At 38.9% G+C, this 19,042-nt stretch overlaps 1 pseudogene; it reads left to right on the forward strand.

Annotated features, from left to right (window-relative positions):
• The first annotated feature begins 882 nt into the window (after nt 1–882).
• LOC102469933 (26S proteasome regulatory subunit 8 pseudogene) lies at nt 883–2,153 on the forward strand (annotated as a pseudogene).
• The last annotated feature ends 16,889 nt before the right edge of the window (nt 2,154–19,042 follow it).

The following is a 19,042-nucleotide window of genomic DNA, read 5'->3' on the forward strand; positions in this document are numbered from 1 at the left end:
TGGTAGGTAGCCAGTTTGGCAGCACCCTGCACAAGGGGTAAGGCCTGTGGTACAACTGAGCAGGAAGAGGAGAGCACAGCAGAGTGGTGTTCTTATATCCGGAAACTGTCCTGGGAAGCACCTCCCTCACAAGTCCACCCCATGAAGAGCCAGTGTTGGGGCATCCAACACAGCATCACCAACAGGAAGGCCACAAGTGCAGGACTGAGGTGAGACACTTGTCCCTTTCTATCTCTGCCTCTACCTCAAGCACCCACCCTGATGTCCACTACTCAAGAGGGAAGGGAGGAGGCTTAGTCATGCCTCTTCTCCCTTTCAGGCCCTGGCCACAAATGCCTGAGCTATATAACAGGAAGAGAGGAACTGAAAAGGAGGTTTCAAATGGGTTTGGCATTAATAATATGGTCATTTCCATGCCATGAGCGCTGCACGAAATGTTTTTGAGGATGGCAAAGGGATCCTCATCAGAGGGACTAAGGTGATAATTGAGGGAAAAAGATGTCTTAGGTTTGTGTTTTGTTTAGAATTGATTATTTTTAAAAAAAGAGGTTTTGCTTTAGGGTGCATGTGATTGCCAGAGAAAGAGACAGAGACAGTGAGAGGGAAAGTGAGAAATCACCCCCAGGGGTGATGGACATGCCACAGTCCCTTCTCCTCCATTCTCCTTTTGGGGATTTGGGCATGCACATATGCCTTGCATGATTTTCAAGCCACCAGGTCTGAGACTTGAACCATGGATGGCCATGTGAGAGTCCAGTGATGTAATCACTATATCATCCGCTGGCCCCTAGAATGGATATTACATACACCTCAATAAGTATTTATAGTTTATCAGGACCACATCCTTTTCAAATATGTAGAAAGTTTCATGATGTGGGATGCCGGCGGTCTCTGCTGAGAAGGGAACATGGCGCTTGACGGTCCAGAGCAGATGGAGCTGGAAGAGGGGAAGGCAGGCAGCGGACTCTGCCAGTATTACCTGTCCAAGATTGAAGAACTCCAGCTGATTGTGAATGATAAGAGCCAAAACTTGCGGAAAAGGAATGAGTTAAATGCAAAAGTTCGCCTTTTGCGGGAAGAGCTGCAGCTGCTGCAGGAACAGGGCTCCTTTGTCGGGGAAGTGGTCCAGGCCATGGACAAGAGGAAGGTGCTGGTCAAGGTGCATCCTGAGGGAAAGTTTGTCGTAGATGTGGACAAGAATATCGACATCAATGACGTGACACCCAATTGCCGGGTGGCTCAAGAAATGACAGCTACACTCTGCACAAGATCCTACCCAACAAGGTGGACCCACTGGTGTCACTGATGATGGTGGAGAAGGTGCCAGACTCAAACTACGAGATGATTGGTGGACTGGACAAGCAGATCAAAAAGATCAAAGAAGTGATCGAGCTGCCAGTCAAGCACCCTGAGCTCTTTGAAGCACTGGGCATCGCACAGCCCAAGGGTGTGCTGCTATATGGCCCCCCAGGCACCGGGAAGACACTGCTGGCCTGAGCTGTGGCTCATCACACTGACTGCACCTTCATTCGTGTCTCTGGCTCTGAATTGGTACAGAAATTCATTGGTGAAGGGGCAAGAATGGTGAGGGAACTGTTCGTCATGGCCCGAGAACACGCTCCATCTATCATCTTCATGGATGAAATCGACTCTATTGGCTCCTCCAGGCTGGAAGGGCGTTCGGGGGAGACAGTGAGGTGCAGCGCACCATGCTAGAGCTTCTCAACCAGCTGGATGGCTTTGAGGCCACCAAGAATATCAAGGTCATCATGGCTACCAACAGGATTGATATACTAGACTCGGCCCTGCTTCGCCCGGGACGCATCAACAGGAAAATTGAATTCCCACCTCCCAATGAGGAGGCTTGGCTGGACATTCTGAAGATCCATTCTCGGAAAATGAACCTGACCCGGGGGATCAACCTGAGAAAAATTGCTGAGCTCATGCCAGGAGCATCAGGGGCGGAAGTGAAGGGCGTGTGCACAGAAGCTGGCATATATGCCCTGCGGGAACGGTGAGTCCATGTCACTCAGGAGGACTTCAAGATGGCAGTGGCCAAGGTCATGCAAAAGGACAGTGAGAAAAACATGTCCATCAGGAAACTGTGGAAGTGAGTGGATATCCTGCGTGTGGATCCCTCAAATAAAGCTCTGTGGGACAAGCCTAAAAAAAAAAAAAGTTTCATGATGTGATATTGTAAAGTATGAAGTGACATTGAAAATCCTCCTTTATTGCATATCCAAGTGATGAAATTGAGGAAATATGGGCCAACAAAAAAGATAACCCTCTTTTACTTCTGATTTTTCCATTTTATAAAAAGTTTATTCATTTATTTCTTCTATAAGCAATCAAGTGGGAGCAAGAGAGGGAGAGAGAGAGAGAGAGAGAAACGGCACCCTCAGTAGGGTCGTGGAACCACAGTCCACCCCAGTCTCAGTCAGCCTTAGATCACGGGCATGCACATGTCCTGTGTACTCAGGAGTGTCTCCAGGTGTGAACCTGGAGGTTTCCTTGCAGGTTAACCTTGCATAGTGTCTCATTTTATCACTGTGCCACCATTAAGTCTCTTGGTTTTTTCTTTTGCTACAGCAAGTATTTTGGCATCCAACCTGCTAGAATGAAGAACTGTGACTCCAAACCAGGTGGTTCTTAAGGTTCATATCATGCATAAGAACTGATAGAACGATAGATTAAATCAATGAATACTTAATACTTTCCTTCTATGATAAATACCATAGGAATTACAAAATATATAAAAATAATATGTTATACCATAATCTCATAATTACTTCTGCTCTATTCTATTAATTATACAAGCCAGCCCTGCCAACCCTGGTACATTGTGATAAGGGGATTAATTAAAAGGTTTAAATATCAGAGGGCTAAAATCATTGGGGCCTTCTTGGAGTATGTCTACCACACCTGGCCAATATGTTCCTTGTTTATATCTGGAAGAGAGTTGCTTCTTTTAGCTATTAGCCAAAAGTTCTCAAATTTTCTCTGATTGTGTTATCTTTAAACCATAGTGGCTGGGAGAATACCAGTTATTGAATGGTTTAGGTCTAGGTTACTGAGCCAATGTCTATGTGAAGGGGGGCTTAGACAAATTTGGGTATACCTAGAGCTAGAGATGAGGGTTGCTACCACTCAGCATGGTTGATCCACAGAAAGGGATGGCTAATATGTTGGGAAAGCAACCACAGAGTACTGTACATCGCAGGGTACTCAGTATCCATATCTTCCTCCTTACTCAAGCATGGGTACATGTATTTATGAACCCCCTCCAAAGGAGAAAATCTGAAGTGTAATTCACACTCTAAGCCCATCATCTCTGGGTGTTGTCCCTTCCTTTCCATACAACTCCTTGGAGTCTAATAATTTAAGAAGTCCACTTCCAACACAACCAATATGGAATTGTGGAAAAAAAAAAAAAGACCAAGATAACTTCAATGAAACGCTCATTGGACAAAGCCAGAATATAAAACATAGCTTTTCCTGGTCCACAGCACACATTATATCCTACTGGATAGGAACTTTAAGTTCTCTCTGCCTGGCTTGGAAGAGAGAGTGAGTAGAATGCAAAGTCTCAACCATTAATTGCTGCCAGACTGTGGAGAGCCTCTTGGGATTTTTGCCTGTATGCAATGGAGAAACAATCATTGAAGATCTTTGAGCAGGGTAGTGACTGACATCATCAACATTACTTTGGTAAACTTAGTTTGGAGGTACTATAAATCCATAAATTCCCTTAAAATAATGCCCTGAGATAAGTTTTCTCACATTAGTTGAAATTATGCTTGAAAAGTAGTGCTAACAGCTTCCACAGTTAAAATCTATATCAACCCAGGTTTGTTTCTTTGCAGATAGAAATTAGAAGTTGTTTCTAGGCACCTACCAGGAACAAACAGGGTGGTTCATGTTGTGTCACTTCTCTGGCATTAATTCCAAAGCAGAATGAATAAGCTTTAAGACTCTTTGAAAAGACTTGTAGTAGAAGATAGACTTGGTAGATAGAGAGTGACTAGGACTAGGCTTAAATAGAAAAAGTAAGAAAAAAATTACCAGGGAGGGCATTTTTAGATCACACTTACTTACTTATGCATAGTGAAGAAAAAAAAAATACTGTTAAACTATTTTACTACCGTAAGTCCTACACAAGTTAGCTGGTTAAAAGTTTGTTTGGACTGTGAAACACTTGTACTTGAAGAAAGAACTAGATTGTGGAGAAAGTGAAATTGTAAGCCTGTAGCACTACCTGCTATTGCTAGGGGCTTTTACTAGTTCAGAACATGAAGGAATAATCCCCTTCATAGTGATAAAGCCTATGGGATTTCATCTCAGATGGCCTGGGAGGAATCCAAAATGGAAAATGTTAGGAAAAAACCCACATTATTTCTATTTGAAATTTCAGATTATAAGACTTAATTTGCTTTTGACTTACTCCTGAGCAACAAGATGAAAATAACCCTCCAGTAATGTTATGTTATTTCTGTAGTCTACAGACTTCAGTATGGGTGAGTTAAACGTATAAAGGAAAACATTTTTTGAGGTAGGAATAGATTCATCATGAGTTTCTCTGCCAATTTCAGAATTAGATAGTGGAAAAATTCTATTTATTTTGAGTTTGTGAATCTGCCAGCAAACTGTTGGGAAAAATAAAGACAAGCCAGATGAGGACTTGGGTTATGGAATGAACCATAGATGACATATGACTGAACTTTTAAAGTGAAGAATATAGTTTTTCCTACCTTCATTTCTAGTTTTGGTTTGGAGTTTTTAACAACTTTGATTTTCAGCATTCATTTCTACTGTACTACACTAAAGCAGCAAAATAGAAAACACAACATATTGCAGTGTTGAAATCAACCTTAAGTGTCAGTAAATTGAAAATATGATGTTTCCATAGTAACACTAATTTAGTCAGATCACACATGTTGTTTCTGAGCCATTAGTTTATTCTTATGATGTTAAAAGAACATAATATTTACTCTGTTTTGTGGTTAAGTTAATGTTACAATGCAAAGCAATTTCATATTTTCCACATATACATTTTAAATTCTTTTATTATGATAAGTTTGACATCTGATTGCTTGTATTTCTTTGGAAAAGACAAAAATGTTGTAACATTTTTAAGAAAGTTTCTGAGGATAATTAAACAGGAAATTATGAACATATTACAACTTAGAAAAATGATCAGATAAAAGATAAACTGAATTTTGAATGTTTGCACCGGAAGTTTGGCTGATTTTTTAAATAATTTATTTGGTCTTCCAACTGGTAGCTTTGACTTGATAAGATTTTAGTTTTCCCAGTTACCATGTTCTATTATATATGGCATACCCTTGTTATCTATTAGGGATTTGTCCCATATTCCTTTTCGAATTTCCAAATTCATGAACACTGCTATAGCTATCTGTTGGTGGACTTTGTGGGTTCACTTTTCCTCAAAGAAGCCTTTCCCTCTACAATTTTATAGATGTTATTACAAAGATACTGATCTATAGAAAAGGGCAACTCTATCTTCTCATTGCACATATCAGGCACAGCTTCATATCTGCTCTCACATACTGTTCTTCCATTGGGTGTGGTTCACATTTGCTTCTTAGTGTGAAGACAAAGTCCTGCATGTCCTCTCTTTAAGACCACTCATGATTATCATTTTGATTTTCAGCTGTTAGACAGCCTTGCATTACTGGGATAAATCCCATGTGATCATGGTGTATAATTTTTTTCTATATGTTGCTGGATTTGGTTTGTTAGTATTTTGTTGAGGATTTTGGTATCTATCTCCCAAAGCAATGGTGGTCTGTAGTGTACTCATGAGTATTGCAGTGTTCTCTATCAGCTATACTCCCATTCAGTTTACTCAATTTAATAAAAACAAATTCAATGAAAAATGGCAGTCATGTTTTTTGATATTATAAATATGAATACAATTTACTTGGCTGGTGGGGTTCACTTCTTGCCTATCTGAGTAGTAAGTTAATGATGACAGATTAAATTCACTCTACGCAGTATTTAATGAGTGAATGCCTATTATGTTATGCTGGGCTTGTGTTAGCTATTGGGGATATATTGATGAGTAATGAATGGCAGTAGCAATAATTGTAGAGTGGCAATAAGCTGCTTAGTGGGAGAGAGTAGTTGGATTTGGACTCTTACCTCTGCTTCCTGACTGATGGACTGCAGGCAGATTACTTTGCTTTCCTTATGTGTGACATGTGGCTACTAGTAGCATGTATTTATAGGACTGCTGTAAAGATTAAATTAAGAATGTATGGGGAACAGCAGATGACATAATGGTTATGCCATTGGACTCCTGTGTAGTCGACCGTGGTTTGAGTCCCAGACCTGGCAACTTGAAACTCACGCTTTGTGTGTGAGTGTGCATGCCCAAAATCCCAAGAAGAAAATGGAAGAGAAGGGATTAAAGTATGGCCATCCTCTCAAGGGGTGATTTCTCGCTTTCTGTCTTTCTGTCTCTCTCTGTCTCTCTAGCAAGTACACATGCCCTATAGCAAAAAATATCTCTCTCTCAAAAAATTTAAAAAAGAAAAGAATATATGTAAACAGTATCTAGCACTTGGTAATCACTATATTTAGTTTAACTTCTATTATTGTTTGCTTCTCTTATGTCAGAACTTACATTATGTCATTTAACTCCTGTAATAACCCTGTGGCATTACCTTCATTTTTATAGCTGAGAATCTGGGGCTTTTAGAGGTTTAATTACTTGCCTGAGGTCACCCATATGGTGACTGGTAGAAGCTGAATTCACACCCAGAATATGTCTGACTGGCAAGCTAGTATTCAAATGCATTACTCCATATAGGCTTTTCTTGGCTTAAAGGAGCTCTCACCTCGTTTTTCCAGTAAGCCCTGTCCAGTAACTAGCTAATATTCTTCAGAGTTTCCAGAGTAGATCTTTTGTTGCCATATTCTGGTGACTTATTATCCCTAAAGTCAGTTACAAAAAATCTAATACCAATGTCATCTATTGTATTTGAACTGTTCTTCTTCTATTTTTTTTTTTTTTTGAGAGTTTTGGTTTTGTTTTCCTATAGGGTATGTGCACTTGCCAGAAAGACAGAGAGAGACAGAGAGACAGAAAGCAGGAAATCACCAACCCCCCAGGGGGGATGGCCACGCCACAATCCCTTCATTACTTGCCTGAGGTCACCCATATGGTGACTGGTAGAAGCTGAATTCACACCCAGAATATGTCTGACTGGCAAGCTAGTATTCAAATGCATTACTCCATATAGGCTTTTCTTGGCTTAAAGGAGCTCTCACCTCGTTTTTCCAGTAAGCCCTGTCCAGTAACTAGCTAATATTCTTCAGAGTTTCCAGAGTAGATCTTTTGTTGCCATATTCTGGTGACTTATTATCCCTAAAGTCAGTTACAAAAAATCTAATACCAATGTCATCTATTGTATTTGAACTGTTCTTCTTCTATTTTTTTTTTTTTTTGAGAGTTTTGGTTTTGTTTTCCTATAGGGTATGTGCACTTGCCAGAAAGACAGAGAGAGACAGAGAGACAGAAAGCAGGAAATCACCAACCCCCCAGGGGGGATGGCCACGCCACAATCCCTTCTCCTCCATTCTCTTCTTGGGATCTTGGGCACACATGCACATGTGCCCAGAGTGAGTTTAAGCCACCGGGTCCAGGACTCGAACTGTGGTTGACTACGTGGAAGTCCAGCAACATAGCCATTATGCCAACTGCTGGTCCCTGAACTGTTTCTTCTTTAATGCAGTGAAGAAGCATATCTATTCATGGGCAACCTAAAGTCAATTTATTTCAGTGTTTTCTCTTAAATTTACTTAGATAATCTATGTTCAATGGAGGAAAAGAACAAATTGTATATAAAAGTTTGTTTTTTTCTGGATTTTTCTTTAATGTTATAAAACTCATTTAAGGAGCTACTCTTATGTTGTCTATTTGGACTCTTTTTTTCTTCGTTTTAACCCTTATTTAACATCATTTTCCATGGGATTTTATTATATATTAAAGCTTTGTTTTTCTGGGTTTCTCTTTAAAGTTAAAAAGTTCAGTTAAGGATCTTTCATTGTCTATTTGGACTCCTTTTCTGCTCTGATTTTGATCTTTGTTCGATTAAGGATTACTTTTTGGGTGTCTGACTACTTGCTCATGGGTTAGGTTCCCATTTTGATACAGTTTTTAAACATCCTCAATTTTCACAGTACATGAAGGGCAGAAGAAGTCATGAGAAGGTGGGAAGAGAGTCAATAAATAAATAATGCAAAGGCAAAGGTAAAAATGTTTAGGGCCTAATTTAGTGCACAACTCCTCTTGTATAGAAATAGCTTTTCTATCACAAAAACACAAAACTATAATTTTGGGGGACATATGATAGAACTTTGAATGCTGAGGCATCAAGAGGAAGAAGTTTAAGTAGACCGAGGCATAGAAAATGATGCAGAGTGGAGGATCAGCAGGTGGCATGATGGTTAAGGCACTGGACACTCCCACATGGATGACTACCATTCCAATCCCTGACCTGGTGGCTTGCTTTCTTACTTTCCCTCTCTCTGTGTGTGTCTCTCTCTGGTCAAATTCAAATAAAATTAAATAATTATTTTTTAGAAAAGAAAACAAGAAACTGATGCAGAGTGTAGGAGGGGTAGTTATTTTGCTTCTACCAGCAGATATCTTAAGACCATCCCAACTTGATGGTGCAGTTGGTGGCAAACTGAATTGCTGTGCTGGAAGCCACATACATGGCTAACCATGGGTTTGGATTCCTGTGTCAACTTGCAAATAGTCAGTGCATGTGTACACCCAAGATCCCAAAGAACTGGAGGACTGGCGGTGTCAAGGAAGAAGGGACCATGGTGTGATAAGATCCTACCAAAGGAGTTTTTCTTTCTATCGTGCATAGAATGAATAAAGAGGCATTTCAAGACTTAATAATCTCACGTGCCTTTGAAGAATGCTGCCGAAAAACATCCTGCTTCTACCAAGGGGAACAATTATTCACCATTTCTTTTTTTTTTTTTTTTCTCCCTATCCAGTGGCTTGCATAGGGAATATTTTTAACCCTAGATAAGATCAGGGGACTCAGCTCATTGTCCCTCTTAAAGTAAAACCTTATGAGCAGTATCTACTTAGAATTGAAGTTTTTATGAAAGAAGGGCAAACCAAAAAACCAGTCAATTTTATGAAAGGAACAAAAAAACTTGATTCTGAAGGGAAAAAAAATTTCAGTGCATACCAAGTATGACACAAAGCTAATACCCACCCAGTGGCCAGATATGTTTTCCTGAGGGATTTCCTTGTGTTTATTCCTCTAGCATTTTTTCATTCCTGACTTTTGGGGTGGCCCTTTTGTGAAGAGTTTCCTCATCCCAGCTGTTATGATGTTTAATCTAGAGTTGCCAACTTTTGATCTGGCGGTTCCAAGACACAGGGTGAGGAAAACAAAGCTTTCCAGTATTTCTGAATCGTATCCTCCACCCGCATTGGAATTAGTACTTTAATCTGTGGTCAATCCTGACTTGTTTTCAACCCTAGCTTCACCTCTTCTCTCCCCCAGAATAGCAGAATAGTTACTAACGGTAAAGACCCTTGACCATGGCCAGGGTTCCAATTGCTTATGCCCCACACAAACCTCAATTATTTCTCTTTTCCTTTTCTGTCCCCTCCCTTCCCTTCTACCGAAGTAAATGTTGTGTTTGTTTTTTTGTGAAATATTTACTTTAAAAAGCTTTTTTTCTTTCAAGATAAAAATTAGATTATAAATTTTAAGCTAACTAGGGTGTATTATTTTCTTAGGAAAAACAGGGTCATCTTTAAACAGGCTAACCATCTGGTTTTGATCCTAATGTTTGTTAGTCCATGGGATGGCCTGACACATCAAATAAGAGAAGTGGTATCTCTTCATTTTAGAAATACACAAGGATGGCTACTCCTGGCTCCCTCTTCCCCTTGACCTGAATGTTTAATGTTAAGATAGAGTAGTCCTGACTGTTCCTGTGTTTTATACCTGACCTGTCGCAGGACTAGTTAGATAAGGAATTAGGTATAAGCAGAATTAATACTCAAAAGCAGAAAGCAGGGCTCAGATTTATATGAGGAAACAGCCACTTTTCCCAAATATGGAAAGGCATAAATCTTACAATATTAAAACAATGACTTTTTCTGGTACATTCAATAGTATAATTATACCACGAATGAATCTACCTTTAGTAATGGAAAATATTTTGGAGATCAAATGGTGAAGTAGAAAAATGATATTCTTGGGTATTCCTACTTAAGTCCCCAAGTGTTTGGTACAACATGGCTGTTCCCACATGATTTTTTTTTTAAGAACTCCATCTTGGGGCTGGCAGATGGCATGGTGGTTAAGGTGCCAGACTCCCACATGGCTGACTGAGGTTCAAGTCCTGGACCTGGTGGCTTGCTTTCTCACTTTCCCTTTCTCTTTCTCTGTGTCACACTCTGGTCAAATTAAATAATAATAAAAAAAAATAATAATAAGTGAACAATTTTTAAAATAGAACGCTATCTCAGAGGGCCCAGAGATTTGCCTTTAGGCAATACCCCATGGTTTGTATCTTTTCCCTACTCTTGCTGCCCTGACTTAAAGTAGTGTAGTATCCCCTTCCTTCTACATCTGTTAGCATCTGGATACATTTAGCTAGTTTGCTGGAAAAATAATTAGCATGAATATAATATTTTACACTTGAATAATAGGAATGTTTTTGAATTCATTCCTTACCCCCCAAAGAAGCTCTGCTAATATAATAATTTAGCAGAAATTTTAGGTGACATCAGGCTAATTTGATCAGTCTGCCTGAAAGCAGCTAGGTCTTCTAGTGTCCCCTTTGGTGATCTCCATAAAGTCAAAGCTGCCTTTGAATCTTCACTTCTATTGAGAAGAATCCCTGCTATACCCATAGAAAGATCTTAAAGCTCCAGAGGAAAATGCTGATTTGTAATGAAGGAAAGCTGAGTCCTTATTTGAAAGAGGTTTTAACCAAAAAATTCAAAGATTAAATAGTGTTGCCAATATTTCATAGCAGTCTAGATGAGAAAAGTCCAGATTCCTTTATTATTTCTGCTCTGTTATTCTAGGCCTCTTGTATCTTGCTGGACAACTAATTTTCTTGTTTATATTTCCACTATTTTTATTTATTAGATTTTTATGAATGAGGGTAGGAGTCTACCTTTGGCAGAGTAAAAAATATTGAAGAGATCCAAGTCCCATCTATATGATTGTTGTATTGAAATTGTATTTTGGCTTATCCTTCAAATATCAATATGATGGAAACCTTTTATGAAACTTGTGTTGAGTGGATTTGAATATCTAACTTACAGACTTTGGAATTTTTGTGTTTGTGAAAATGTACTTTGGGGACCAGCAGATGACCAGCAATAGCTATATTGCTGGATTCCTAAATAGCCGACTGCAGTTCTAGTCCTGGACCTGATGGCTTAAAACACACCGGTAGTGTGTGTGTGCATGCCCAAAATCTCGTGAGGTGACTGGAGGAGAAGGGATTGCGGTGTGACCATTCCCCCTGGGGGGTTAATTTCTTTCTTTCTCTCTGTCTCTCTGGTGAGCACATGTGCCCTCTAGCAAAACACTCTTAAAAAAAAAATCCCAAAAAACAAAAAATCACTCCTCAAAAAAGAAAATATAGTTTGCTCATCATGTACCTGAATTTGTATAGATAAAAATGAGTTGTTGTGGGACTGGCAGGTGGCATGGTAGTTAAAGGCGCAGGACTCCCACATGGCAAACCGAAGTTCGAGTCCTGGATCTGGTGGCTTTCTCTCTCTCTCACTCTGTCCCTCTCCGGTCAAATTAAAATAAATAAAAATGAATAAATGAATAAAGTTAAATAAAATAATTCTTAAAAAAAAAGAGTTGTTGAGAACTTAAGAAACTCATTCTTACCTGTTTAAACATTAAAATGTGTTCTTAAAGTGTGTACCAATATAAAGAAAGATTATTTTATTTAGTATTAAGAAGCTACATTGAGAAAAACATTAAACTATTTTTGGTTTATTTACTCATTTTCAGTTGTCAAAATAAGTATAATTGGAAACAGCAGCCTTCGTATTATTTTTGACAACTCTTCACATTCACATCTAAAATGGATAACTTTAAGAAAACAGGCCTCGGTACCAGCAGATGGTCCAGCTGTAACGTTGCTGGACTCCCACATGACCTACCACATTTGAGTCCTGGGTCCATTGGCTTCAAAATTATACTGGGCTTGTGGGAATGCGTGCCCAAGATCCTGGGAGGAGAATGGAGGAGAAGGGATTGCAGCGCCATCCTCCCTAGGGGGTAATTTCTTGCTTTTCTTCTCCCTATGGCTATCTGTATGTCTCTTTCTCTGGGGAGCACACACACCCTAAGCCAAAAGCCTTTAAAAAAGAAAAAAATGGGCCTTACCTAATTATAATTTTTTCCTAGAGTATATATTCAGATTGCTGTTCTGAAAATTAGAAGATAATTAAAAACAGAAACTGTTTGTTTTAAAACTAGTACCAAATGTTATAGAAAGGCCTTTTGCACAGCTTCCTCATTTTTATAAATTGATTAGTTTCATTTGGCTATTTTACACATAGTAATAGATTTCACTATTCTTTGGTATGATTAAAATGTGGCAGAAGACTAATGAAACATTTCTTTGCCCTTTTAATCCTATTTTAGCTAGATTTAAACATTTTTTTTTAGTCTCAAAACAGCTTAATAATGTGATTTGATATTAACATGAGATTTAAAATTTTCCGTATTTAATAACTTTTGTTAGCAAATAAGTACCTTTATTTTAATAGTTCTCAGGGTTAATTTATGTCACTGTACATGAGCTCCTGATTAAATTTAGAAATTAGGGAATTAAAAAAATCAGTTTAGTGTAAAATTCTATACTACTGGATAACTTTTTTTCTAACTTTATCTCTATAGCACTTCTAATTTATTTTAGGAATTTAGAAAGAAATACTGCATGCTATGGAGTCTGGCCAAGACCAAAAGAAAGATAATTAAAGGTATCTAACATGCATTTGGAAGTATAGGAACTGCTTATTTTATAGCTCATACTAGGAGTCCATTACTATGTATACATTATAGAATTCTCAAAGGAAGCACTGAGGGGCTAGCTCCCATGGTATAGTGATTAGGTGCTGTGCAGAGGAAGCCAGATTCCACATGGCCCCAGGGAGTTTGAATCCCAGCCCTGAAGACTTCATTCTTGATGCCTGTACCAATGTCCAGGCTCCTGATGGAATGGAGAAGTGGAGGAATGGGGATCGATGTTTGACCAGGCCCTGTTGGAGGGATACTTTGTCTCTCTGTCTCTCTGTCTCTCTCACTCACTTATGCTTGCCTTCATATGCTCTGTCAGGAAGAAGGAAAGAGAGAAAGAGAGGAAGGAAGGAAGGGAGGAAGGAAGGAAGAAAGAATTTGGCCATGAAAGGCTTTGATTTTATATGGCAATACAGTATGGTATAAGGACACAGGACTGTGGGCTGGTAGCTCTATGTTCCAAACTTCACTTTTTCACTTGATCATTCCTCCAGGCTTCATTTTTTTCCCTCCACATATACTGTTAAGGATGGACTGGATAACTTTCCTATTTTCACACTCTCTGTTATTTTGGAATATTTGGAATACAATCTATAACTGATTTCCTTTATTTCCCACACTGTCCTCAAGCATTTTCTTCAAGGCCCACACATTAGTACAGCCATGCTCACTGACTGCAGATTACTTTAACTCTGAGAACAGCATAAATAGTACATCATGAACTGCAGTAAAACCAAAGAAAAACAAAACAAAACAAAAGCATGAACACTTTGTGTAACATGAGTCCTGAATTTATGGAAACTTGTTTGGATCCTTGTGTTCTTTCAGCTTCTTTTTCCTTCCTTTACCTATTTTGACTACCATCTTGCCTCTTTAATATTTCTTTGTTGTAGTTCTTTTAAAAATTTTTTTATCTAAGTTTATTTATTTACATTTATTCACTATACATCATTACAGCATACAAAATGAGATTTCCCATCCAGAATATACTGTATATCGGCTCAGTCAAGCACATCAGCATACATGTTATCAACAAATAATTTTCTATTTCTTACTTCCTGTATATTTTGCTTTTTTTTTTTTGCCATCCTTGATTCTCTATCCCTCACCCTTTGCTGTGCCCCACCCTCCTCCCACATTGTCTCTGGTATCCATGTTTGCTTTCTATGCCTTTTCCCCCCATTGAATTGATTTGCTAATGAACTTAATTAGTCTAAATATTTCCAATAGCAAGCACAGCTGATATATACATATACATGAACACAGGTTTGACTTTAGGCATAAACCTCAGTGAGTAGATTGAACATACTATAAAGTAGCACCTAGCTGGGCCTTTATAGCTTACTGTAGTCATCAAATACGCATTTTTAAAAAAATTTCAATAAAAACAGTTTTTGTGGTTTTTTTTTCCTTCTGAAACTTTTTTTTAAATTAATTAATTTACATTCATCCCCTAAGCATTGTCACATCATACCAAATGTGGTTTCCCATCTAGAATAAACTGCATAGTGGCTTAATCATGCATGTTATCATCAATTATTTTCCATTTCTAGTTTCATATATATATATTTTTTTTTTTTACCCCATGTCTGACTCTCTGCCCTTTCCCACCCTCTTCACACACTATCTATGATGTCTACAGTTGTCTTCAATTCCTTTTCCCCCAACATTTTGTTGATCACAGAGTTTCATAAGTAATCTAACTACTTTCAATAGCACGTTCAGATGGTAATTTCGAGAAAAGCAATTTTGAACTGGTAAGGAAATTTCCTTGAAACTTAAAGCCTAGAAACAGTTTAGTATTCTGTTCAAATAGTAGGTACATGAACCTATTGACAGTTCAAGGCAGGACAAAAATCCTTAAAACCGGACAACAAAGCCTAGAAGAAAAGAAGCAATATTTTAGTCAAGTCACAGAATGCTATTTAACCAGTTCAGTCTCATGTACTTAATCTATCTTCTGTTGTGGTTCAATCTTCCCAATTGAATTCTGGGATATAATATTCAACTCTAGACTTGTCCTTATGATTAAGTTGGCCGTTTTCTTAGTTTTTGAACTCTTATTTCTGTGTGTCTGCGCTTAATTTTCCTGACATATCACTCCCTTAAGAACTTCTTGGGACCAGCAGTTAGCATAATGGCTATGTTGCTGGATTCCCATCTAGTCGACTGCGATTCGAGTCCCGGTTTGAGTCCCAGACCCGGCGGCTTAAACACACACTGGGCGAATGTGCATGCGTGCCCAAGATCCTGAAAGGAGAATGGAGAAGAAGGGATTGAGGCGTGGCCATCCCCCCGGGGGTGATTTCTTGCTTTCTATCTCTCTGTCTCTCTCTGTCTTTCTGGTGAGCACACATACCCTATAGCAAAAACCTCTCCCCAAAAAAAGAACTTCTTGGAGATCAGGTCTGGTGCTGGTAAATTCGTTTAGGTTTTGTTTATCTGAGAATGTTCTTATCTTTTCTTCCCATATGAAGGATAATCTTGCTGGGTACAGTATTCTTGGTTGAAATTGCTTTTTCCTTAACACTTCGAATCTATTTTCCCATTCTTTCTTCACTCGCATTATTTCCAATGAGAGGTCTGCTGTTAGTCTGATGGGATATCCTTTGTAGGTAACTTGCCATTTTTCTCTTGCCAATCTTAGTATCTTGTCTTTGTCTGTGGTTTTGGTCAGTCTGGCTATAATGTGTCTTGGAGAAGATCTTCTTGAGTTGATTCTATTTGGGGTCCTTTGTATTTCATGGGAACTGGATCTTTAATTGCCTCTCTAGGTTTGGAAAGTTTTCTTGCAAGATTTCATGGAATAGATTATCAATGCCCTTCTGAGTCTCTTTGCCTTCTGGGATGCCAGTTAACCAGATGTTTTGATGTTTGATGGTATCTAGTATTTCTCGTGTATTCTTCTCAAATTTTTGGGCAATTTTCTCAGTCTTCTTGGTGGATTTTTCTAGGCCTGCAATTTTCTCTTCTATGTCTGAGATTCTATTTTCTGTATGATCCAGTGTGCTTTTAATACTTTTTAGAGAGATTTTGACTTCCTGTATTATAGCCTTCATCTCCAACAGTTCCATCTGATTTTTTTGTAAAGTGTGTAATTCCTCTTTTAGATCTTGCATGAATTTGCTCACCTCCTGGAACTCATCAGTTCCTTTCTCCTGCCTCTTCTGCAGTTCATTGTCTCTCTTCTCTTACATCTCTGTTAGTTGGCCATTATGAATGTTCTAAATTCTTTATCAGACATTTCCATGATTTCCATTGAACTGTCTGTGGATGAAGAAGAGTTATTCTTTTCCTTGGAGGAGAGGTATTTTCCTGCTTTCCCATATTTCTTGTGGCCCTGTGGTGATTTCTAGTCATCTGATAGATGGTGTGTTTCTTCCAAAACTTGAAGTTCAATCTGAGCATCGAGGAGTGTGCAGAAAAGGAAACAGAGAGACGCAACAGCAACAACAACAAAAAAACAAGTAACAGAGAAAAAGAGAAGAAACAACTAAGAGAAAAACTAAAAAGAAAAAATAACTAAAAAATTAATATTTAAAAATTTTTTTAAAAGAAGCAAAAATTAGAAATGGCTAGTACTCAGGAGCCATGAAGGTGTCTTCAAGAAGGCCTGTTCCCTTTGCCTCTCCTGGATGGGAGGGGTAGAGGGGGTTATTAACAAGATAAAGGGAAAAGAGGGGCCAGAAATCCCAGAAGAAGCTTTGCCTTAAAAATTTTTAAAAAGGAAAAATTACACAAAAAAATGAGAAGACAGAAGCAGAGAGAGACAGAGACAGAAGAAAAGCAGCAATATTTTAGTCAAGTCACAGAATGCTATTTCACTATTCAGTCTCATGTACTCAATTGAAAGAGGTCTTCCTACCACGCGAGTTGGTGTGCTCGAAGCTGAAGTATCAGTGGAAAATCTTCATTTCTCTGTTTCCCTTGAAATGGCTAGTTCTCAGGAGCCATGAAGGAATCTTGCCTATCCTCTGTTCCCTTGCCTATCCTCTGTTGTAGCTTTCTTATCTACCTAAAATCATAGTTGTCATTCTTTTAATTTTATTATTCATTTCTTTATTCTTTCCTTCCTTCCTTCCCTTTCTTCCTTCCCTCCCTCCCTCTTTCTTTCTTCCTTCCTTCCTTCCTTCCTTCCTTCCTTCCTTCCTTCCTTCCTTCCTTCCTTCCTTTCTTTCTTTCTTTCTTTCTTTCTTTCTTTCTTTTTTTTTTTTTTTCTTTTTTTAAAAAAAAACTCCCTCCCTACCTTCCTTCCTTCCTTCCTTCCTTCCTTCCTTCCTTCCTTCCTTCCTTCCTCTCTCTCTCTCTCTCTCTCTCTCTCTTTCTTTCTTTCTTTCTTTTTCTTTGCTGCAGGGTATGTGTGCTTGCCAGAGTGGGGTAGTGTGAAAACACCCCAGGGGTGATGACCCTACTACAATCCCTTCTTTTCCAGTCTCCTCTCAGAATTTTGGGCTTGTACACACCTGCACCAGTTGTGTTTCACGCCACTGCGTCTGGGCCTCAAAGAGCACACTTGGCCATGTGGGATCAGCAGCCTTAACCACCATGCCATCAGCTAGCCCTAGTTCACCCAATTCTCTTTTTCACTACCAAAGTCTGGAAGGAATCATGCTCCCTACATGGTCACTGACACCGTGGGGGCATTTTGGCCTTATTACCACTAGGTGGTGGTGAAAGTCCTGACTTTCCACTATAATATAAGAACACAGGACTATGGGCTGGTAGAGAAAAGGTGCCTTATCACCCAGCAGAGAAGGTGCCTTACTGTTGCTAGGTGAGGATAAAAGTCTAAGCTTGTCTAGTGGTCTCCACCAACACTGGTGGGTTTTTATTATTACCCAGCAAGGGTAGAAGTCTAGGCTCTCCACTTTGTCTTTGCTTGTGTGGGTAGGAGTGAGGCCATAGATTTTTTTTTTAAATGTGTTTAACTTGAGTAGGTGGTTATTGTCTAAGTTTATTTATTTATTTATTTTTTCTTGCTGGGCTGCCCCTTTCTTGGCTCTATGGCTACAGAGAGCAGGCTTTTGTTGGGGCTTTTTATCTGAACCTGTTGGAATTTCTGATTTGCTAGTTTCATTAGCACCCATCTGGGATATACAAAGCAAAAGGAAAACCTCCTTCAGTCCTTAAGTTCCTAGCTCGTCTTGGTCCTTTTTTCAGAGTTTCTTTCTTCTTTCTTTCTTCCATGAACAAGAGAGAGATTGGGTCAGGAACCCTCAGCAGTGTCTTCATGCTGTAAACCACTCCAGCTTCTGCCAGCCCTGGATCATGGGCATACACATGCCTGACATGTTCAGGGAGGTCTTCAGACATAAACCCAGAACCTTCCCACCTGGATCAGCCTCAAAGAATGTTGCATTGCTGCTGCACCACCATCCATCATATTTATCTAGCAGGTCCACAACTTTAATAGTCAACAAAATATTAGCAGTGGGATATTTTCTGGTACCTCCGTATCATTATGTACAAAATAAAATTCATCACTTATATGCTCAAAATTGTCCTACCTTACATGCCTCCCTTTTGAGTTTGTGATAGAACTATGTATTACAATTCACCCAGGATTGAGACTTTAGAGCCATGTTTGCCTTGTTCTTAACTCTGTTGATCAGCTATTTATGTTGTAGTTTACCTCTCTATGAACTCTCATACTCACCCAGTTCTGACAGATGCTATCCAACCCCTATCTCTTTACAGTTATCTTGTCTTCAGACTATTTTCCATGTTGGTGCCAGCTTCAGCTTCTGAATCCCAGTTCTGATATTGTTAAATCACTCCCAGAAAATATTTTTTTTAATTTAAATTTTTTAATTTGCATTCATTCATTGTACATCATTACAGCATACAAAATGAGATTTTCCATCCAGAGTACACTGTATATTGTCTAAATCAAGCACATCAACAAACAAGTTATTGTCAGCAAATAACTTTCCATTTCTTGTTTTCTGTATGTTTTGCTTTTTTTACCCCCATCCTTG

This window comes from Tupaia chinensis, unplaced genomic scaffold (genome assembly GCF_000334495.1).
Source record: "Tupaia chinensis unplaced genomic scaffold, TupChi_1.0 Scaffold000622_1, whole genome shotgun sequence".
Lineage (NCBI taxonomy): Eukaryota > Metazoa > Chordata > Mammalia > Scandentia > Tupaiidae > Tupaia > Tupaia belangeri.